The sequence below is a fragment of the Armigeres subalbatus genome, chromosome 3, assembly GCF_024139115.2.
Source record: "Armigeres subalbatus isolate Guangzhou_Male chromosome 3, GZ_Asu_2, whole genome shotgun sequence".
NCBI lineage: Eukaryota > Metazoa > Arthropoda > Insecta > Diptera > Culicidae > Armigeres > Armigeres subalbatus.
Genome location: NC_085141.1, coordinates 273,893,532 through 273,918,477, shown reverse-complemented (window position 1 = coordinate 273,918,477; position 24,946 = coordinate 273,893,532). Strand labels below are relative to the sequence as shown.

General features: G+C 38.5%; 1 protein-coding gene across 2 annotated transcripts in view; it reads right to left on the bottom strand.

Moving 5' to 3' along the window:
- LOC134224417 (TBC1 domain family member 16) overlaps nucleotides 1-5,050 on the bottom strand; it is a 28,897-nt gene extending 23,847 nt beyond the window's left edge. Inside the window, exon 1 of one of the 2 annotated variants that reach the window (XM_062703755.1) lies at nucleotides 4,476-5,050. The gene's annotated coding sequence lies outside the window, so the exon portion shown is untranslated. The remainder of the gene's footprint in view (nucleotides 1-4,475) is intronic. The other variant, XM_062703754.1, reaches the window with a different exon arrangement.
- Between the last annotated feature and the right edge of the window lie 19,896 nt (nucleotides 5,051-24,946).

Sequence of the window (24,946 nt, the reverse complement as noted above, 5' to 3'; positions counted from 1 at the left end):
CAGTCACCGTTTCGTCAGCATTGGTGTTCCGTATCTTATATTATCCTTAGGAGCTATGTGATGCTTATCCAAAAACATGTAGAATCTGTGGATTCCGTCATGTCTAGCTTGAACCTTCACGATTTAGTCCTTCAACTTGGCGATTACAATCAACCAGAATTGCAATAGGATAATTGGCGAAGATGAGTGTAGATTCTCCGAAAGATGGAAAAACACAGAAACTGGTGTTGTTGCCGAAGGCCGGGAAGCCGCCGGGCGACCCATCGGCGCGTAGACCAATCTGCCTTATAGACGCGACTGGCAAGTTGCTAGAGAGGATCATCCTCAACAGGCTGACCCCGTACTCAGAGGGTACGAACGGCCTGTCTAGCAACCAATACCAGGTTTTCGCAAGGGTAAGTCCACGTTGGACGCTATTAACTCGGTGGTAAAGACCGCCGAGATAGCGATCCAACAGAAAAGGCGAAGTATTCGATACTGTGCGTTAGTGACACTTGATGTGAAGAACGCATTCAACAGCGCAAGCTGGGATGCCATCGCGCTCTCGTCACACTGGCTTAGCCTGCCGGTGGGCCTGTACCGGATTTTGGAAAGCTATTTCCAGAACCGTGTACTATTATACGAGACCGATACCGGTCGGAGAAGCGTACCTATTACCGCAGGAGTTCCGCAAGGTTCAATACTGGGTCCGGTACTATGGAACCTTATGTATGACGGGGTTCTGACGCTAAAGTCCTCCTGGCGTTAAGATCGTCGGTTTCGCAGATGACGTAACCTTGGAGGTCTACGGGGAGTCAATTCCCGAGGTAGAACTGACCGCAGCACACGCGATCAGCACGGTGGAGGATTGGATGAGCGCTAGAGGCCTGCAGCTCGCTCAACATAAGACGGAGGTAGTTATCGTCAACAACCGCAAGTCGGTTCAACATGCAGTGATTCACGTGGGTGAAGTCGCGATCGCATCAAAGCGGAGTTTGAAGCTCCTTGGGGTCGTAATAGATGACAAGGTGACATTCGCCAGCCATGTCGACTACGCGTGCAAGAGGGCTTTGACTGCTGTTGTCAGTAGACTTAGGCTACTGACAGGCGTTGCCGTATCTATTCTTAGGTAAGGCGGCCCATCCTGGGCAAGAGCTCTGGGAGTAACCAGTTACCTGCGGAAGCTGGAGAGCACGTACCGCTTAATGTGTCTCAGAGTGATATCTGCCTACCGCACGATATCACACGATGCAGCTTGCGTGATTGCGAGCATGATTCCAGTCGGGCTGATCATCCGGGAAGACGAGGAGTGTTTCGAGCTACGTGGCACCAGAGCAGCCCGCGACCGCATCAGGGTGACTTCGGTTGCTAGATGGCAGCGCGAGTGGGATAACTCTTCTAAAGGTAGGTGGACCCACTGGTTGATACCTAACATATCGAGCTGGGTGGAGAGACCCCCTCGGGAATTTCACTTCCATCTGATACAGGTTTGGGCACGCGGGGAGCCCCGTCTGCCCTGTCTGCCCAGGTGTTGACGAAACTGCAGAGCACATACTGTTCGTATGTATCCTCGTTTCGACGTCGAAAGAAGAGCTATGCTAGACGTTTGCGGTCGGGACACAACCCCGGATACCCTTATCCAGAGGATGTGCCAAGCGTTTAAGAAGTGGAACGCAGTTTCGACTGCAACCACACAGATTGCCTGCAGCTTGCAGAGAATTTGGTGCGCCGAGCAGCAGTCGACAAGCATGACTAACTTGTGATTGGTTAGTTAGAGCGAAAACAGGCTGAGCGCGGGTGAGTGAATGAGAGGTTTGCACATGTCGAGGTAAGAGTGTCGCAGCGGGTGGCAACCGCAGTTGCCACCACGAGGCATGGCAGAAGAGTGACCGCATAGGTGTTAGTATGGACTGCATATGCGGAGGTAGGAGGCTCGTAGCGTAGAACTGTTGGTACCTATCGCTATCGACAGCATGGCAGAGGTGAGTGGAGTGAGCATCCTAGTCAGTCACGCGTGGCATGTTATAGGTGAGCACCCAAGTCAGACTCGCATGGCATGTCAAAAGTGAGAACCTAAGTAAGTCCCACATGGTGTGTCAGAGCGTGTGTCAGGAGAAGTGGCAGGGTGTGCTAGAGTAAGCACACAAATAAGTCTCAGATTTGTGTGCTAGAGCGTGAATCAGGTGGTAGGGTGAGCATCCAAGTTAGTCTCACATGGTGCGTAAAGGGTGAGCACCCAAGTTAGACTTACATGGTATGTCAGTGGTGAGCATCCAAGTAAGACTCATATGAAGCGTCAGAAAGAGTGTCAGGGTGTGTCAGAGGGTGTGTTAGAGAGAGCACCAAAGTAAGACTCATACGGGATGAGTACCTGTGTGAGCGTGAATGAGCGAGTACATTAAGTACTGCCTATCCCCCAGAAGTAATGCTGGGAGGCAGTTCCTATGGGAACCAGGGTATTAGTAGAGAGGGTAACTCAAGTAACCTTCTGTTGCTTGGGTGGGTTTAGAGGGTCCGGCGGGCTGGCCTTCTGCCTTCCGCGCCAACTCCACTCTCTGAGTGATAATTTTAGGTGTCTGTATGCAGATTTGCCTTCATCCCTCTATAAAAAAAAATTAAAAAAAAAAGAATTGCAATAGATTTCTGCTGAAGATGGCGGACTTAAAATTGATCCGATCTTAAAAATGTTACCATGTGCTCGGAACTTTTGCTTTGGTTGTTTTGGATTCTTTTATATGCGCGTTATTTTGTTTGCGATTGTACTACGAAAACATGAGTCTGGATCGAGAATCGTAGATTTTTTATTGCAAAACCAACACATAGTCCAATCAAGTAGGACATGGAAAAGAATCTAAAAATCAAAAATGAAATAGCCTGAGTCGCATACATTATCTATGGCGTCGATCGAGCATTTTTCAACAGTGATTTACAAAAATCAACAGCTCGCGTAGTCGTGATTCGTGATTTATAAAGAGTCCCATCAAGCAGATCCGATCAAGAAACTAAAAGTTTCTGACGGAATCGAAAATCAAAACAGAAAAACAAATAACGAATGCTGCTTCGACATGTGGCGCCATCTCTTCGCTTATTGCTACTTGGAAATCAGACGGCCATATTTTTTACACAAGTTAATGAGTCAAGCTTGAACGTCTGTCTGCGGTATTATTGAGCCAATATCTCCTGCTCGGTCTGTTCGATCAGTCTAATCGAGAAATGGTAGCATGACAAAGAGCTTCAGCTGACGCATCATAAAACAGAGATGATAGTCATTAAGAACCGGAGATCGGTGCAAGAAGCGTCAATTAGAGTCGGCGGCTGCGACATCACCTCCAAGAGATCTAGGGTGATGCTCGACGATAAGCTGAGCTTCAGAAGTCATGTCGACTACGCCTGCAAGCGCGCGTCGACAGCGATAGCGTCACTTTATAGTATGATGGCGAATAGTTCTATGGTGTGCTCCAGCAAGCGCAGGGTTCAATATTGCATTACAGAGATTCAATCTAGGTGTCGACGTTATTGAGCGCAGACTGCAACTCTCGAAAGCTGGAAAGTATTGAAAGGCTGGTGTACCTGAAAGTCATCAGCGCAAATCGCACCGAATCTCGCGAAGCAGCACGTGAGTCCACGTTTATAACAAGTGGGCCGCTTGGGTCGGCCTGGAGAGCCAAATTTTGGAACCTGCACAGGTTCAGATATGCGGCTTCCCCCATCTATCCGTAATGTCCAGCCGTGACAGAAACGGCTGAGCACATCCTGTTCACATGTTCCTGGGAAACTAAAATTCTAAAAATTCAAAAATTTGATGCCACGAATTAAATTTTTTTATTGCCTAAAAAGTGTTCAGATCGATTTTACAATGAATGAATGAAAATAGTGATTTTTAACGAAGATAAAAAGTTGGGCTTTAGAGGGCTCATATTTACGTCAGACGGTCAATACCCGGGAACCAGGCAATTAACTTTGATTTTTGAACTGGATTGTAAGATTCTTCTGAGCCCTGTCACACATTCTCAAATTCTTAAACTAACGTAAAAAAACTCTATTAAACTGCTCAATATAATTCAAAACTACCAAAGGATCAATTTGAAGACAAGTAGCATATTAGCAAAACAACCATCCTTATAGCCTTCGTATAATCAATACAGTGATAGCGTACCGATTCAAGGAAAACTTTTTCCACAAACACAAGGTCGGTCGGTCAAGTTGAAGAAATTTCCACGATTATAGACGGCAGATAAGTGTATTGTTGGCATTCTACGTCATTTTTTTCTATACATTATGGAACATTCAATCAATTTATAAGGTTCGATAATATGTTTATTGAACACTGTAAAGTTGATAAATAAATGAACAGAATAAATTCATGATTTTTTTTTCAAATTGAGCTGCATTTATTAACTGTAGAAAGCTGCTTGATACACGAAGATAGAAATTAAGATATATACATTTTTTTTTACAAATTTAGACTTTTTTACTGTCCTCTTGTGTTGGCTTACCTTATGGTAAGATATTCACCTTAAAAATCCACCAGCTTTGCAAATGATAGATACTCAAAAACTACTTCACAGAATGATTGATATTCGCCGAATTCTAGTTCCAAGCTCGGTTTTTCACAACAATATTTTTCCTCTGTAGTAGAAATCACTTCAATGGCTGGGCTAAACCTATGACACGTTTACTCGCTGAATCGGATTCCGTATCATTTGCATTTCATATTTTCACATTTATGTCCTTGATTAGCTGCATAATCAACCTTCAAATAACTACACCACAAATTCTCCGTTTACAATTGGCAAGTTTTCAAAACGATTCAGCTCGGTCCTGCTGACACGATTATTGATTAATTTTTCATGTTCACGTTCGTACCGTTACATACTCCTTTCGTCACAGATGAGGCGAAGAATTGCAATAATGATTGGGGTAGCTCTATGATGCAGATAACTCAACGCCCTGCTAATAGTAACTACTCGGAGCTGTTGTGACATTTGATCGCCATCAACCATTCAGTGCGCATGCTTCACAAATGTCTGATGTGAATGTCACCAGAATGTTTAGGAATGTCTCGATTTTCAAACGAATCTTTTTGTCATTCAAAAGAAGAACGTGGATTTGAATCTCATCGGGATGGCAAACACTTTCTTTATAAATACGACATAATTTTGCTCAGAGGTAAAACGTGTTGTGTCGTTGATCACATTGAACCACATTAGCTTCAATGACATTTTTTTGTTAAATATCTTGGCTGTGCATATGCACAGCACATGTTTCGAAATGGACAAATTGATATAAAATTTGCGAAGAAGAATTCACGTGTCGTGAAAGGACTCGAACCCTCAACCTCCTACTCTCTAGATAGGCGTGATAACCCCTACACAACAAGACCACTTAAAGGTCACGTTTGCGGAAAAGCCATCAGAATCCGAGTATCAACCTCCACCGCGGTTAGCTCTCTTTTTTGCAAATTGAATATCTTTCGGATGCTTGATTTGTTCAATCTCCACATGTGCTTTACTGTTGTATATTCACAGTCAAGCGAGTGCACATTGTTTATTAAACGAGAGGATCGCACTCCATGCCCCCAACAACAGGTTGGGCGGACTGATATAGAATGCGAATCAATCGCACTCTGCTGTGCTAAAGGCTTGCTTGGCTAAAGCATTTGATGAGTTTGATTGCCCTACGTGTGCGGTCGCGTGTACTCAGACGACTAATGACGGTGAAAGACCGACACTTGATTACAATTAATTGCATATTACTCGGCAACTCGGCCGTACGAAAACCATTTTTTTGTTAAATATCTTGGCTGTGCACATGTTTCGAACATGTGGAGCACATGTGGAGATTGGACAAATCAAGCATCCGAAAGCAATTTGCAAAACAGAGAGCTAACCGCGGTGGAGCTTGGTACTTGGATTCTGATGGCTTTTCCGCAAACGTGACCTATCTAGAGAGTAGGAGGTTGAGGGTTCGAGTCCTTCCAAGACACGTGGATTCTTTTTCGCAAACTTCATATCAATTTGTCCATTTCGAAACATGTGCTGTGCATATGCACAGCCAAGATATTTAACAAAGAATATTATGTTAAGAAAATTATTTTGAGCTTTTTAGTGGAATGTCTTCACTTGTCATAAGACGAGTTTGTACAATCCCATTGAATTCCACCACTTAATTGTATCTTGACAGATACGTATTTCGACCTCAACAGTAAGGCCGTCTTCAGTGTCTTGTACTTGACTCGACTTGGTCAGTCGGGTCAAGTACGAAACACTGAAGACGGGCTTACTGTTGAGGTCGAAATACGTATCTGTCTAGATACAATTAATTGGTGGAATTCAATGGGATTGTACAAACTCGTCTTATGACAAGTGAAAGAATATTATGTCAAAATTTCAGAAGGATTGCTGGTTTTATCGATTTATTAGATTTTATTTTATTTCTCCATGTAAAACGGGTTTGAAAAATTCAACGGCATATTTCTCAAGTTGAAGAAAACTAACATGGGACGCTTATGCAAATAGGGGCAGTACTATCGTTAGGGGTCGTCCAGAAACCACATGGTCATATATAGGAGGAGGGGGGGGGATTTGCAAAATGACCACGATAAGCCACATGGAGGGAGGGGGTGTTGCTCTCGAACCACGTGGTATTTTACACGAAAAACTTTTGGTGAATAACAATAGCGGTGTAAAAAATACAAATCTCGCGTGATTTTTGAAAACGTCGTATGTCCAAATGAGAGACTCTCTTTCATTAGGCTCTCTTTCACTAATATCTAAGCTAGTTTTGCATTTATTGCAATATTTCCACCTCAACGCGCTAGACAAAGCAATTTTCTACAGATCTCTGTTAAAAAATCCGATGTAAATGTTTGTATGGCTTCTTAATAATCGAAAGAGAAAGTAAACAAAGAGAGCCTCTCTTTTGGACTTACGACGTTTTCAAAAATCACGCGAGAAATCATTAAAGTTTAATGATTTAATCATTAAACGCAAAGCGCATCTCAGGGCCGTTGACCACGTAACGTCTTTTCAACTCAGCGTTAAAAAGACGTAGGTGTGCATCGAGAAAACCCGCTAAAGCAGGGTCGGTCGCAACGCCGATGCATATCTGCTTTATTTGACCATCTTAGCCTTAGATCCTATTTCCATGAAAAAATAAACGAAAAAACAAGTTGCGATTCAGTCTCAACTTCCACAAAAAAAAATTGGAAAGGAAAAATGGAAAAATATTTTTAAAAAATTCCGCGCAGATGGTTTTTGGCATCACGCCGCCGACACTTTTGCATCAGCCGACTTCAGCTACAATTTTGAAAAATGTTCATGTTTTTACAATAATCCAAGAAAAAATCTTGAGAAGAAAAATTCAAAACAATTTCTTGTGGATATTCAGGAAAAATCCAGTAAAGAAATTTCCTGTAAAAACTTTGACACTACTTTATACAATCCTGATAAAGTGCTGTCATTCAGATTTTTTTTTTGAACAATGCTCTCTGAAAAATTTTGCTTGGAAATTTTGCTACAAATTGTTAATGTAAAAAAACAAAACATCTCCAGTGTAAATTCCGAAAATTTTTCCTTAAAACTCCGAAAAAAATTCCATGTGAATTCTGTCAGAAAATTCAGTCCCTTGGGAAATACAATAAATTTTCGGTGGAAAAACATTCTAATGAATTTCTTCGTCAAGTTCTTCCGAATCTTCACTAGAAATTCTTTTCATTTGCAAAAGAAGTTTTTCGAACGTTTTAATGTTCAGTCTCCAGTTAGCCTTGCGAGCAAAGGCGTAGGATTGCCAATCCGGAGATGACGAGTTCGATTCTCGTTCCTGTCTAGGATGTTTTCGGATGGGAAACATTCTCGACACCCTAGGTATAGTGTATCCATCGTACTTGCTACACAAGATATTATAATCGTGCAATGGCTGGCATATAACAGCTTTCAATTTATAACTGAGGAAATGCTAATAGAATATACTAAGTTGAAAAGTAGACCAACTTCCAGTTGGAATATGGAGCCAATGCCACATGAAACACTGATATTCCCGTTGATTTTTTTATCAATTTTTGAAATTTTGATATGAAAATTTTTCGGAATAGGGGGAATGTCAGGGAAGTTTTTTATGACTGATTATGCTCAAATTTGGCCTAAACATTCTTTGCATATCCAAGAATATTGTGGCCAAATTTCATAAAATTCGATCGACAAAAACCCCCCTGACATTAATAGAACAAAACCTGCCAAAGCCGTCTTTTCCCCTACTTTTTTACGCTCTTTGTGAATTCTATCACATTTTTTTAAATTTTCGAAGTATTTTTTATTCGAGACATTATTTAGAATTTCCACGGAAGAGTCTATGGATTATCTTCAAAAATTTCTTCGGATTTTCAAAGAATAAATCTTTAGAATTCTCGAGGTTCATGTTTTTTGAATTTGCAACATAAATTCTTCCAACATTTCATCGGGAATTCATTCTTCTTCGGAATGTCATTTGGATTTCTTTGTAGGTTCAGCTAAACATTGCTTTGAATCTTTACCATGCAAAGATGCACAGGAAATGATTTACAAAATTTAAAGGAATTTTCACATTACTATTTTGGCATATTCCGAATAATTTCTTTTGGAATTTAATAAAATCTGCTGAAAAGTTCTAAGAATTTCTTTTGGAAAACGAAAAAAATCCATTGGAAATATAGAAGAATTTCCTTTGAAGATTCATTAAAGTTGCCCAGGATTTTGAAAAAAAAATCTTTAGAGGTTCTGTAAAAAAGTAAGCTAGATTTGTTTCTAATTTATACTGGAAATTCTTCGGAATTTGATGTTTATTGGAATTTTCATCGTAAATATGCATTTCGGATCCTTCTACGGATTCTTCTAGTTCTTCAAAATTTCCACCGAACATTTTTCGGAACTCTTCCACAGAATTTCGGAAAAAAATGTCGTTGAAATTTTAAAGATTTTCCGGGGAGACTCCGAAGAATTTTTTATCAATATTCCGAAGGGTTTCCCTTGCAACTCCAGAATAATTATTCTTGAAAATTAAGAAGATCTTGGAATTTAAAATTAATCCAAGCAATAAATGTAGACAATAATTTAGGCTTAAGAAGCCTAGTTTCTAGTAGTGCGCATGAAAAAGGGGTGTAAAATGCTTTTAAATTCATAAAAGGGTCTTAGAACTAAGGAGATTCCTGCGATATGAAAAAAAGTGGCAGTGTTCCAGAAAAAAAATCACTCCAATTCCTAAAACAATCTAGGTTGAAGAATAGTATTATAAAAACGATTGAAATTGAATTCCAAAACAAATCTCAACCCTTTCAGGAATGATGGGTCATATATGCCCAGCGTTTTAAATTGTCTATAAAATCACAAAAGAGAGCTAGGCCACCATTTTCTTCAGTAAAATAGTTCATCTAGATATTGGCTTTACAAAAAAAAATATGGGAGCTCAAATTTGACTGACCCTGAAAACTCAGATATCCGAAACCTTGGGAATATTTCGATTCTAAGAACATGCAAATGAAGTTTGAATCACTCTGAACACTCAGATAAGAGGTCATCCTGAACGTTAAGCCAGTGATTAATATTCAGGATAACGAGATGTTCAAGGTTCTCCAAAATGCTCTCAAGTTCAGCCCACGATATCTACCAGATCAATCAAGACATTTGCAAAGTCCTCATCATCGATATATACTAAGGTGGCTCAAATTAGTATGTGGAAAACTTTTTTCATTTTTTGATGGGCCGCCCTTTTATTCGGTTCTATTTGATGCCCTGATGCTCTGGACAAAATTTCAGCCAAATCGGTCAACATTTGGGTGGTGCTAAACTCGTTGGAAGTTTATATGCAAAAATGTATGCAGAAACATCCAAAAACAGTGAATTGCAGTTGGACGGCACAATTTACGATCAAGAACCATGATACTCATTCAGTTCTTGTAGAATTAAATACAGAATGTTAGCACCGCCCAAACGTTGACCTTTTGTCCAGAGCATCAGGGCACCAAATAGAACCGAATAAGAGGCCAGCGGCCCATCAAAAAATTTGAAAAAGTGTTTTTTGAGCCACCCTAATATATACCCAATCCGATGAAATAAGCATATGATCCTAATTTCCATTAACATTCATATGAAAGGACCATTGACTGAAGCATATTCGAGATGTGGAATAGCAGTTCCTTGGAAAATTATTCCAAAGAACCATCAGAGTGACCGAGAAAATATTTTTAGTATGGCACCATTGGCTTCCACGAGTCGATATCAAAATAAAATTTCAATGAATAATTAGAAATTTTGAGAGATGAGCCAGCTTTTGCCAGAAATTGCCAATAATGAACAATAATACACACAATCACTCTAATAAAGTATCAAAAAAAAAAAAAAATAATACACACAACAATAATAAATTAGCACTTGAAAAAGCAAAAATTGAAATTATGAAATAAGAATTTTCCATAAAGAAATCAAAATGTTCCACGAAAAAAAAAAAATTTTCATGAATAAATCAATATTAGCAATAAACAATTAAAAAAAATATTTTGTGGAAAATTTTGTAATTATTTATTTCTAATATTGATGATTCTGAAAACAATACTGGAATTTCTACAGGAATGCTACTCAAAAGAAACAAGAGTAGGAGGTTTTATTTGCATTTCTAATATTACAGTATACCCCCGCTGATCCGACAAATGTATGGCCGGACTACCGGGGTTTCTCTCGTTAATCCGACTGTCAAATCCATACAAATGAATCAAAACAAAATCACAGCACAAATTGGAAAACTGACAGCATAATGTGTTTAAATGGGTGTTGATACTTTTTAATCCGGAAAATTCCGAATTAGCGAGATCCGGACTAACGAGTCGTCGGATTAGCGAGGTCCTGATAAGCGGGGGGATACTGTACATATTAACTTTGTGATTCTCTGATAAACTTTTCGTTGTGAGAGTTCAGTTCAGATGCTTCGCTGAGGTTAATATCTTAAGAATTTCCAATACCTCCAGAGCTATGGAAGGTCTCAAATACTCTAAGGAATCTATAGGGATATTCAGTGACGAACTTTATAGTTATTTAAAAAAAAACACTAATAAAAAAATTAAAAATATAGGGATATTTTGGAAAATTTCTAAACCATTATAAATTTTTCTCGAAATTTTTATAAGATATTCGCGAGTCCACATTTTTTTGTATCCTCCTGATGCATTGAAGGTGTGCGAGTTCTAGATATCCTAATACCTGATACACATTACAACATGATAACATCATCAAAATTTTCGAATTCATGAAAATTTATAATTTCCATGCTGGGTTTAGTTTGATTTTGAATCAATTGAAATTGTCCATCTTCAAAATTGATCGGATTAACCATATGTTTTAGTTACATAAGGTTTTTTTTTTAAATTTTTGTACTTGAAAAAAACCACGTGGTCATAGGGGGGGGAGGGGGCTCTGCCAAATGACCTTGGTGAACCACATGGGGGGAGGGGGGTTGAAAATCTTCAAAAATATGACCTCGTGGTTTCTGGATGGCCCCTTATTAGTTTTCTCTCAGTCTTATTCTATAGAGCTTGCTGACGTTTACTCATCCTTCTCTTTCAAGCGCATGGGGAGGATAGGATTTGTCTTTCTGTGCGCGTGCAAGAGAAAGGTGACTAACGTCAGCAAGCTCTACAGTGTTAAGTAGGGATCCTACATTCAGAGATATGCGAAAGCGGCCATCTTGAGCCAATCGAACATTGAGAACTGTCAAAATCTGAGCCAAATGGACATCGTTATTGTAGCAGATCGAAAGGTATTGCGATTTTTGTGAAATAGATTTTATGAAAAGTTTTATCGAATAAACAATTTGTTTCGAGTTCGTATGTAAAAGCAGTCTAGTTGATGCCTTCTATCGTGTTCATTTGTATTGCTCTTTAATTTTAGCGAAAAAGCACTGCTAGAGAATAGACAAAATAATCAAAAAGCGGCTTCTAATGTAAAGTGATGTGCAAGCCTACACATTTTTCACTGCGGCAAGTGCTGGCAGCGTTTGTTTACGAAAGTAACAGCGTTGCTAAATCGTATCGAAAAGTATTCGCACATCTCTTAATATAGGATTCCTAGTGTTAAGGTAGGCATTTTCGTCTTTTCGTCATAGTCTTGAAAACCAATATAAGAGACACTTTTTCCTAAACTCATCCGTACTAAATCGTAAGCTCCGGAGAAACGTTGCTTTAATAAATCATATTTACTTTAGTTATCCAAACTCAATCCTAACTACCCCGAAACTGCTATTAACACTATAGTAGTAACGCACCGAATCGGAGAATTCATGCAATGTAACGCAGAGTTTGAACCCTCTCTAGCGTTATAATATGCACTAAAACAAACCTCCTAAGAAATTGATACGTGAAAAATAAGTTATACAATAAGAGATACAAATAAGTTATACAAATAAGAGCATACATTTACATTTTAAGTAGATCCGTTCAGTGTCAACCGGTGGATACCTGTTCTGAACACTCATTTGTTTCGAGTTTCATTTCCCGCAAGCCTCCCCCCCCCCACATTGAATAATAATAAGTGCTGACAACTTAAGATACTAAAGATCATGAGCAGAACGGAGGTAGGCATAAATTCTAAGGATAATAGTGAATGAAAAAATAGTATTTTCAATAAAAATGAATTTTCTGAATACTGTCATCATACGCATATTTGTACCATGTTTTCTGGGAATCCTATGTACGTACATGGGACAGTTATGCGTATAACGGCAAAATATTTTAGTGATAAAATGTTCCGAAAATATCTATCCGTTAGGTGTCAGCTATGGAAATTGAAATTTGATTTCAAATGCGTTTTTCTTAGTTGGCTGTTTTAGAATTTGGTACAATTAACACGCTCAATTTGCGTCAAAAGCAGAACTAATCAAAACTATGAACAGTCCTGCTTTTGACGGAAATTGAAGAATTTCCGTCAGAAAAAAGAGACGGCAATACAATTTTACTCAGTCGCCGAATAGGTGAAAGTTAGAGTGAAGTATGCGTAGTACGGCAGTCTATATTTGCTTAAAAAAAACTAAAAAACTACTCTTTCCCCACCTTACTTACTAAATGAATGATGCATGTGAGAGATAAGACGGGTTAGCGCAATTGATAAATTTCGAGTTGTCACACATCTCATATCTTTTTTGTGTAAAGAAGACTTCTATTGATGATTTCATATGATTAAATATAAATAAGATATCAGTTGATACCATTTGTGAGCACTGCCTCTAGGGGCCAAAATAGAGTTGGGTTTTCAATTAGTAAAATCGGAAAAGTAAAAAATCTTGCTCTCTTGGAGGCGTAAAACAACTAAACTTGACACACATGATAAAAGGGGTGTTGTTTAGAGACAATCAATTTCGCATAACTTCTTAATACAATTATAAATTTCAGTAAATTTGGAACACACAAGCGACGATTAGGGTATAATGACCAATAATGGACTCCCAACCAATAGTGGACCCTCTAGCTATTTTTTGCATTATTACAGCACAATTTAAACATTTTGCTATAAATTTCCATCGGGAGAATCCACCTTACAGTCCTATGATTTAAACATGCATTGGAAATGCTATGGAAAGTAAAATTAGATGATTTTTTACAATTGAGCATGAGCATGAAGCATGACCGTGCATTTCGTAGTTGCTATTCCGTGATTGACCAGAACAATCGCAATTGCACAGGGAACCAATGGATGAAGCATGGGATTTGCTCTCCAACCTCAATGTGCACAGCCCGAGAGCTCTAGTATTTTAAATGGTCTATAACGGTGCTGGTCACGTCCTCACGGTCTATCTGGAATAGGAAGGAATTGATGATGCAATCACTCGCCCACTGCAACCCGAGAACACCTCTGCATCTCTGGTCCCGAGCAGGAGTGACGACCTTGATAACAGAAATTGGTATGAACTAGCCTTGCAAAAGAGGTAAAATACCAAACAATAATACCAAAAATTAATATGCAAAATACTTTAGGCATAACATGCTCAGACATTTCAATACCAAACGCATCACAAGTTATTATGCGTTTGCAAGGCTAGTTCATAACAGTTTATGCAAGGCTAGTTCATAACAGAGTATGGTATCAATAATATAATGAGCTGTTATTGAGTTAAGGTTCCCCCAGACACACGCGACGAGACAATTGCGACGCGATTCTATCGCTTGGCGACTGCGATTCTGTTGCCGTTGGTATGGAAGCGTAAATGAAACATGCCTGCAGCGACCCAACAATAGAGTCGCCGCGACTAGTTGTCGCCGTCGCGGCGATGAAATCGCTTAGGTCTGGGGGAGCCTTTAATTTCCCCTGCTCGGTTAACCAATTGCTCCTCCTAGCAATTTCTCCTCTTTTTCTTCTTCTTCTTATTGGCATTAAATCCCCACACTGGGACAGAGCCGCCTCACAGCTTAGTGTTCATTAAGCACTTCCACAGTTATTAACTGCGAGGTTTCTAAGCCAAGTTACCATTTTTGCATTCGTATATCATGAGGCTAACACGATGATACTTTTATGCACAGGGAAGTCGAGACAATTTCCAATCCGAAAATTGTCTAGACCAGCACCGGGAATCGAACCCAGCCACCCTCAGCATGGTCTTGCTTTGTAGCCGCGCGTCTTACCGCACGGCTAATTCATACTAGTGTAAGGTATCAATAACAGAATGGAGTATTATTGCGTTTTTTAGGGAATTGAAAATATTTCCCACATGAGAACATCCTGGACCAGACCGATAATCGAACTCGCCATCTCCGGTTTGGCAGTTGTACGCCTTTGCTCGCAAGGCTAACTGAAGACTCGTATTGCATCAAATAATACCAGCATGAGGCATTCATGACGTATTTGTCAAACTCATTTAAATATCGAAAAAATACTTCAATGAGGTGTCATACTCACTTGGTATTGGTATATTAGTAGGGGTACGTTATTTCTTGCTGCTCGGAAATGAGTTGCAACGGTTGTATCATTTTTCAGTTGTATCATTACCTGCGAAATTAAATTAGCATTTCTCTCAAACGCTGATGTGAGAAACGATAATTTCTGGGTTCGTTTAGATTGTAGATACATCACATGATGCAATCTATGATATGGGATTATATCAAACGCGAATTCGAATCACGTTCCCACCGATCGTGCAAGCGCGATAAGCGATAACACGATCCGACACGCATTTCCTAAATTTTCTGCTAATCGAAGCAGAATTAAGCAAGCATCGATACGATCCGATGCGCATCGATTGAATGATTTATGCTAATCGATGCAGAATTTACCCTTTCGCGCGTCGCAAACCTCTCAATCCAAGTAACGAATAAAGCGATAACACGATTTGATGCGCACTTTTTAACCTGTTAACGCCCAGTGATCTATTTATAGAACAGTTACATTATTTATATCTGTTGGCAAGTTTTAGCTCAAAAGCTATACATGTCTTCGTCAATATTGTTCTATGAACTAATAGAGTAGAGTGGGGCAAGAGTGCGCGTGGGGTAAGAGTACGTTTTCGATTTTTTGAAGTAATAAAAAAAAGATAAACTAGCAGCACTACATCAGTTTGACAGGTATTCTGGCCAACTATTATCATGTGTAATTGTAAACGATTTGAATAAACAACAAGGGAGATATGGAGTTAGATAACTTTTCGGACATTTTGCTAAAAATAATTGGATTTTCGCAACTAGTATTTCATTACCATATATACGTTCAATCAGGTGAACATTATACCATTTCGATAACCTATTGTATAGAGTACTTCATGGTACAGAACACCAATCCGGTTGGTTTTCCAAGAAGTCAAAACCATTACTTGAATATTTTTTGGGAATGTGGGGTAAAAGTACGCAGGAACCGGTGGGGCAAGAGTACGCATATAAATTTTCAAGTTATGATGTCAAACCTGTATCTCCGGCCGAAATAAGACTTCTTCCAAAGCGTAAAGCTCCACAACTAAGAAAAAAGGGAGAGAATTCGAAAATATCACAAGTTTTTAGGATAAGTTGAAGTAATTCGGTGTTAGAAAGGACTTAGCAATCAAAGCACTGAAGCGAAATAATGATATTGCATTAGGACTTGTTGTACACCTAAACATAGTACGAAAACACAATTTCATCTAAATGATAATTTCATTTAATCAAAAGAAACATTCATAAATTACGCAAAGTTTAGCTGGGAGGGGTTGTGAGATGTGTGACGATCCATATAATTTTTAGAGGATTCATACAAATAGTGTAAGATAGGGGGGGAGGGGTGATGAAATATCCAAATTATACGTTACGTGATTGGTGGACTTTCTTTAAGGAATATGCCTTTGTATACGCCACGCGAAACGTGATCTATATTTTTACCTCTGTAGTTTTTTGTATATATAAAAAACAATGGTTTTTCGTATGAAAGTGCACATTTTTAGGACCCCCTCCCCCTTTAAGAGTTACGTAATCTTTAAACATTCCCTAATATATGCTCATTAAACATCAATTAAATGTTATTAACGCATTTGCCCAAAAGTACACGCGGCGCTCCCCAAAGGAAACGACGCACCGCGTTTTTTGCTGCCCGTATACTCGATTCTTATGGGAAGATAACATTGCGGCGTTTCCTAGGGTGCGGTTGTTCCTTTCGAATGTGGAACGCCGCGTGGAATCTTGTGCAAATGCGCTTTTGGAAACATTACAACAGCCGCGCAGTGTATCGTATTGACAGCACCCTACAATATTAACTCTTATTTGAGTTAATATGTACTTAAAGCACATGACTGGATAAATGCGTACTCTTACCCCACCCGATGCGCACTTTTACCCCACCGGTGGGGTAAGAGTGCGTTTTTCACTTGTCTTGCAATAAGGGTTCTACTAAAATGAATCTAAATAATTTCAATATTTTTTCCACTGGGTAACATAAAGGAAGAGTATATGAATCATCGACACAGATTTTATATGCAGAAGCTTGCTTCATAAGGGCCACATGATCGATTGAAAACTAAGTGCGTACTCTTGCCCCACTCTACTCTATCTTTCATATGGTGAACAAGTTAAATCGGAACTGACTCACTAGGTGGCATAGGCGTCCATAGAAAACTGAACTTTTTCATACAAAAATCAAGTAATGAGTAGTGAACGTCCAAACAGCATCACTCTATACCTCAAAAACCTGACTAGTTAGCTACATGGAGTCTTCAGCAAAGCGGGTCAAGAACTGCTCCAAATAATTCTGAATTTTTGTACGAGGTGGCGTTAGTGAGCATCCAAACTTCTTCTACATAAAACATCAATCTGTATCTCAAGAACCTGACTAGTTATCTATATGGAGTCTTCAGCAAAGTTGTAGAGTATCTTGGTGGTTCAAAAACTGATCCAAATAATTCTGAATTTTTGCATGAGGTGGCGCTAGTGAGCATCCAAACTTCTTCTACATAAAACATCAATCTGTATCTCAAGAACCTGATAAGTGAGCTATATGAAATCTTCAGCAAAGTTGCTTAGAGCATCTTGGCGGTTCACGAAATGATCGAAATTATTCTGAATTTTTGCATGAGGTGGCGCTAGTGAGCATCCAAACTTCTTCTACATGAAACATCAATCTGTATCTCAAGAACCTGATAATTGCTATATGGAGTCTTCTCCAAAAATGTTTGGAGCATCTTGGCGGTTCAAGAAATGATCGAAATAATTCTGAATTTTCGCATTAGGTGGCGCTAGTGAGCATCCAAACTTCATAAAACATCCAAACTGCATAAAACATCAATCTGTATCTCAAGATCCTGATTAGCTAGCTACATGGAGTCTTCAGCAAAGTTCTTCAGAGTATCTTGGCGGTTCAAGAACTGATCCAAATAATTCTGAATTTTTGTACGAGGTGGCGCTAGTGAGCATTCAAACTTCTTCTGCATAAAACATCAATCTGTATCTCAAGACCCTGACTAGTTAGCTATAAGAAAACAACGTTGCATCCTTCTACTATGCTCGCATCAATATCCGATAATACTCCACTTAGGTACTTCTAAAGATCCTTCCACAAACAAATTCGTTGTGAAACACCGGAAGTTGCGAAAGACAGATAAAAACCAGTTCGCTAATATGCGTACCAATTCTTATTGACCGATTTCGTAAACATGCTCAAGGAGGAATAGACGAAATCATTTTGTTGACGTTATGGAGGTACCGATTGAATTTGATATGATGTTCCTAGTTTACAGTCATATGTTATATTGGTTTCAAAGCAGCCATGCTGAGCAAGTCATGAACGCCATGGCCGTAATAAAACCAAACAGTGCAGTACGGATCGTTATGTAGAGAAGACATCTTTTTCAAAGCTTCGAAACCACCACCAATGAAGTTTGTTTCGAGTGATCCGTGAGTGTGGGTGTGTTGAGCTGTTAGAAACTTTTTGAACAATGTGCGTCGCATAAAAAAATGTGACGATGAATGAATTTGCTCTTTTATGCAATGTGCAACCAAATGTTGAAGGGAAAAGTATAGGTGAGGACGAGAGATAGCGAGAGAATGAGTGAGAGAGAGATAGAGTGAGTGTGAGAGAGATAGAGTGAGAGACAGAAAGAGTGAGAAAGAGAAAGAGTGAGAGAGAGAGAAAGAGTGATAGAGTGAAAGAGAAAGAATGAGAGAGTGAGAGAGAAAGAGAGAGAGAAAAGCGAGAGAGTGAGAGAGAAAAAGTGAGAGAGAAGAGCGAGAGAGTGATAGAGAAAGAGTGAGAGAGAGAGAAAGAATGAGAGGGAGAGAAAGAAAGAGAGGGAGAGAGAGAAAGAGTGAGCGAGAGAGAGTAAAATTTCCAATTACTTGTTTCGTTTTCGATTCAGGCACAAAAATGTGGGTCATTTGCGTGGGAGCACCTGCCCCCCCCCCTACTCAAAATGTAGAAGGGATTTCCAACTAGCATTAGGACTTTCTCCGGTCTCCCTGCGTCTCCCAAAAACTACATGATGCTTGTGCCGATTATAATTGCTATCGAATATACTGCTTAATCGGTACAATAATTTTTTCATCATTTTCAGCACATATGGCCCACCGTGCTAAAAAAAATTGTGACCGTAGATTTTTAATTAAATTATTTTAAGTTTATTATTTTAATGAGTTGAAATGTTCCTGAAAAAATCAAGTGATTATCATGAAAGTGAGGTAATTCGGGCGTTAATGGGTTAATAGAAAATTTAGAACACATTTAAAAAAAAACTTGCTCTAGAACTTTGGCCAAGGAATATGATAGAAAACAATCAGTTCAAAAGGTAGGGGGTGTTGCCTATATAGATTTTCTTCCTATATATGATGAGTCAGAGAATGATTTTGCAAGCTTATCATGCAACAAATCATCTTATCGGTATTAAGTTTGTATTCGCGTATCAGTCCTATTTGGGGTTTTGTCGCTATAGAGTTTAGTTTATGAATGGTCTTCATTTTTATCGCGTTACCAAAACCTATAATAAAAATAAACTTGTCCCATAAGGGTGCCATTAGGATTCATATACTCTGTTTGTACAACAAATAAATTAAGTTTCTATCATTCTAACGATAATTCATCGAGAAAAATTTTCTCCAGGATTTATACAAAAATCAAAAACATATGAGCCATCTAAATAAATCGGCGTGGAGATTTTTTCATTACTTTTTTCTAAGATTTTTTTTTGCATTTTTTCGGGATATTTTCATTAAAAGACATTAAAAGAAGAATCTTTTGAATTTCGCATGAAAAATCAAATGAACTTGTCCAGAAAAATCTATAAGTTTTTCCAAAATTTGGAAAGTATTTTCGGATTGTTCGAAGTTTCGATAAATCTTTGGAATTATTAAGGGAAGCTCTTTTGAATTCCCGAATAAAATTGTTTGGAATTTTTGCAGAAAATGTGTCGCTATTTACATGAGAAATTTCAGTATTTTCACAAAAAATGTTCTTAACTTCTGCAGGAAAAATTTCGGAAATTTACGAAAAATTCCTGTTGAGCTTCTGTTGACTATTCTTCCAAATTTTCACAGAACATTACTAATAATTGTAGTAGAGTGCGGCTGGTAGAATGGGTGTTTTACTGTCGGCTTTCTCAGTCTAGAATAATAAAGACGGCTAGTTTGGCATGGCCAACGATAAAACAGTTCATTCTTAAGAATTTCCGCGGGAGACTCAAAGGAGTTTTCGAGAAAAATTCTGTAGAATGTTCAGGAGAAATTCTCCGTAAGGTTAACGAAAACTTTTTTAGAATTTCCGCGGAAGTTTGTTCAAAATGTTTCAACGAAAAATTGCTCGAAATTATTGGATTTCTACGGGAAATTCTTTGTACAGTAGACGTTCTATAACTAAAAGTCATTTAACTCAATGCTTTTAACTGCATTTCGAAAGTTACATCAGTTTTGCAGTTATCGGACAGCTGAGTTTCGAAACGATGTCAAAATCGATGATAGCTGCATAGCAGTGAACAATCAGATGCACTTCTATTTTGACGAAGTTTGACAATTGAACGGTTTGCTAACTGAAACGATGGTCGTTTGACAGAATGGGTCATTTGTCCGAAAATATCGTTTAGGTATAATTTACGGTAAAATGTCAATAACTGAATGGGTGATTAAGTCCAAAATATCAATCCGTTTGGCCTAATGATATTTACGTTGAAAAGGCCTTTTGTCAAACGACCGTTGAACGAAATCTCCGAACTTCTCTACTTTTTAGTCGATACTGGCATTTATACCAAAAGACATTTAACCAAATTCCATGAGGCTGAATTGAACGTTTATCCGAAACTACGAAAATCCGAAAACGACATACAGCCGAAATGAACATTCAGCCGAACTGGTAATTTGACCGAAAAAAATCGTTTAACCGAATAGATCATTTGACCGAAAATGCCGTTTGGCAGGAATGGTAATTTGGCCCGAAAATGTCCTTTCTGCAAAACAACCCTTCTGGCCGAACGGCATTTTCTGCAAAATGACCTATTCGGCTAAACATCTTTTTGGTAAAAAGATCAATTCAGCTGAACGACACTTTTCAAAGAAGGTTGCAGAAAGGACATTTTTCGGCCAAATGGCCGTTTCTGCAAAATTACATTTTTACAAAACGGCATTTTTGGTCAAATGATGTATATTCGGTCAAACGACTTTTTCACCTGAACGGCATTTTCAGCCAAATTACCTGTTGTGGTAAACAACTGTTTACAAGTCCGTCCAAATCTTCCTTTTTGCAATCGCTTAACATCGCCAACCTACATTTTCGGTCAAACCAGTTTTGATCTGATAACAGTTTCCGTGAAACGTTTTGCTAAATTATATCTGGCTAGATGTCTTTTGGCCTAAAGTTCAGTATCGACTTAAAAATAGAAAGGCCATGGTCAATTGACAAAAAGACCATTTTGCCAAACAAGGGCCATTTCTGACCATTTTATCCGTTTAACGAGGTTCAGTCATTGAAATTTGGCCGTATATTTGAACCAAATGACACTTTTAGCCAAATGGTCCATTCTATCAAAAAGCTATTTCTACTAAATGGCATTTTCGGCCAACGATCGTTTCGGCCAGACAACCTGTTATAGAGCAAACGGCTTTTTTGGCCAAACTACCAGCTCCGCCGTCTGTCACTTTCGGTCAACTTACCAAGAATTTCTAATCGAAAATAGAAAGAATTTTCTGAAGAAATCCAAAAACAATCTTCAAAAGTTCCGACCATTTTTTCGATGTTTTAAAGTTGGCTATGTCAAATTAGCCGTTTAATAATGAACTTCTCCCTGCAAAAAAATGACTAATAAAGGATAAAAAATAACAGTCTTAATTAATCTAGATTGGGAAAGTCTGCGTTAAAGCATCTCTTTTACTAGTCACAATTTTCTGTGTAAATTTCAAAGAATACTATATTCCGGATATTTCCCTGTAGAAATTTGGAACAACTTCCCGTAAAAACTCTGAACAGATTCTCATGTTAATCTCAAACAATTTTCCTTGGTAAATCCAAAGAGCTCCTCTTTAATGACTATTCTGGAAAAACTTGAAGAATTTTCTAGGGAAGATTCTCCCGTTATTGTCGTGAAAATATCCAAAATGACCAATTCAGCCGAACGACAACTTCGACCGACAAGTCGAGTCAAGTACGAGGAACTGAAAACGACCTTACTGTTGAGGTCGAAATACGTATCTGTCAACGTACAATTAAGTGGTGGAATTAAATGGGATTGTACAAACTCGTCTTATGACAAGTTCAACCGAATGTCCATTTCGACCAAATTGCCCTTTCGACCAAACGACTATTTAGGAAGAAGGACATATTCACGATTTTTTCAGCCAAAGGAACTGTTCGACCAAATGACAGTCTCGGCCAAATATCTTTAGGCTAGATATCTTAGCAAAGTCTGGAAACATAATTGTCGTATCCCAAAGAAGTCCGCCGATGCGAGCGTTGCAAAAGTCGTCAATAAACTGAAAGTATGGTTTTCTCAAACAAAATCAACTCTCAAAACCTCACGTCGTCACCCATAGCAACCCTCGTTGCCATACCAAACTGCAGCACGGTGATTGTGCAACATAACAATTCCAAACCGTACTAGATTGTGGGGCACATTGGGGACTTGCAATTGAAGTAGAATTTGTGTCATATATGTATAATTAAAGTTGATATATTTATATCTAGAGCGATGGAATCATTTTGAATTGGATAACAGCTACTGAATACTACATCCTTCTCCTTCTGTACTCCATAAATCTTGAAATATAGGATTTTTTTATTCAAATTTCATTCCATTGGAATAGCTAAAAATTCAGTTCGATATCCATCTGTTTCCAAATCGTCATCAAATCCGATATACAATCAGTACTCTATCAAAAGCATTTTTTTTGTCAACGCTATGCTCAAGCTCAACCTTTAAAACTACGATACGCATCCAAAATCAAGATAAGGTCATATTTGAAACACAATTCATTTTAGTTTTTCTCTAGTTTACTTATTTATGTCACAACTTTAAATCTGGTCTTAGATTCCAATATATTCCCGAGTAGCACAATTTAGACCGATTGGGTTGCAACAACTCATATATGACGGGATTTGGTCGTACTTAAGTGACAGCAACTCTTTTATGACAGGTGTGCTGCTCTGGTCCTAACTCATGTCTATTCCAATTTCCAGGGTTTGCAGAAATCGCTCTCAATAGACAACGAACAACGATAAAAGAGAGGCAAAAACTGTACCGAATCATAACAAGCTATGATAACAAATTTATCAAACTTGTATACAAGTGCGAAAAAACAGAATCGGATAGACATCCCCACAGAAAAATGGTGATTCTCGCTTTGTTTTCGCTCCTTTCGTGTTGGTCTCTGCACAGCTGTGTAGAACAAGTTGAAATGCATCAACAGAGCCAGTGCTCCCCACATTTGGAGCTTTCTAAAAGAAATTTATCATGGGGTATAACATCCCGAATCAGTTCTCTATCATGACAGCTTGCGAAAAAAGTTTCTCGCGCTATGCTACATATCGCATATGTATACAGAGATGATAAGTGAGAGACTTGCTCTTTCTCTTTAGGATTCAATCCCTGCCAATTTCCAATTCTAAAATCAATAAATAAAATGATCTTGTGATTCCCAACAATAGATTCATTTGGCAAAATGTAGAATAAGATTCTCACAAATCTCATATCTAAATTAACTCATTGACTCATTCATAAAATCTCCCAATGATCTCCTATCTACAAATTCAAACTTATAATCCGAACGATAGATTAATAGCATAAACAATATAGTGATTTCTAGGTTTGTATTCCAGTCTCTCTCGACCTAATATCCACTCGTTGTTTCCTATTACAGTCCCAAAATTTTATACGAATCCCTATATATAGTTTTTTATAGAATATAGATTTCAAATTAACTATTTCCAATGTAGGTCCTAATTGTAAAATCCATTGGAAACTTTTTTACGGTTCACATTGTTATTATCTTCGAGCCGAAACGAGTTCACTTACTCATTTTTATTTTAACAAGATTCAAAATCTGACACACTCCAGATAATGTTGCTATCGCACGGCCCCGGTCATCTGCTTACTACAGAAACTTTTGTGTCTCACCTCGGAGTCCTGCTCGCTCCGGAATCATTTTTATTAGGAAAAATTGCACCATCAGAGGTGCACTTTTTTTTGTGCAAACCTCGGAGACCTGCTTGCTCCGGAAACTTTTTTTAAGCCTCGGAGACCTGCTCGCTCCGGAATCATTCTTAGCTTAATAAAAATTGCACCCTCGGAGTCCTGCTCGCTCCGGAAACTTTTCTTTTTTTTGCAAACCTCGGAGTCCTGCTCGCTCCGGAATATATATTGTTTTCAAGTATAAAATGGAAAACAAAGAAAGATCATACTTACTAATTACCAAATTTGCACTTCCATGGATGTGGCAAGCATCCATTTTAAGTGCACCTACCAACTGCGTCATGTCGTATCCCAAAGAAGTCCGCCGATGCGAGCGTTGCAAAAGTCGTCAATAAACTGAAAGTATGGTTTTCTCAAACAAAATCAACTCTCAAAACCTCACGTCGTCACCCATAGCAACCCTCGTTGCCATACCAAACTGCAGCACGGTGATTGTGCAACTTAACAATTCCAAACCTTACTAGATTGTGGGGCACATTGGGGACTTGTAATTGAAGTAGAATTTGTGTCATATATGTATAATTAAAGTTGATATATTTATATCTAGAGCGATGGAATCATTTTGAATTGGATAACAGCTACTGAATACTACAATAATGAGAGCTTGTTGAAAACATATTTTGATTTTGACATCAAATTGATTCATAATTTGTTTTTAAATATGTATAAATCATCATGATTGATTACACATTTTGATCTCATTTTGCTGTAGATTACTAAATTGAATGATATGACATCAAACTGTGTACTTATTTTGCTATCAGAAACCAATATCAAATTGAGTTTTCGATTTGTTCTCATCGACAGTAGAAATAGTTTTTGATTTGATAATTCTGCTACA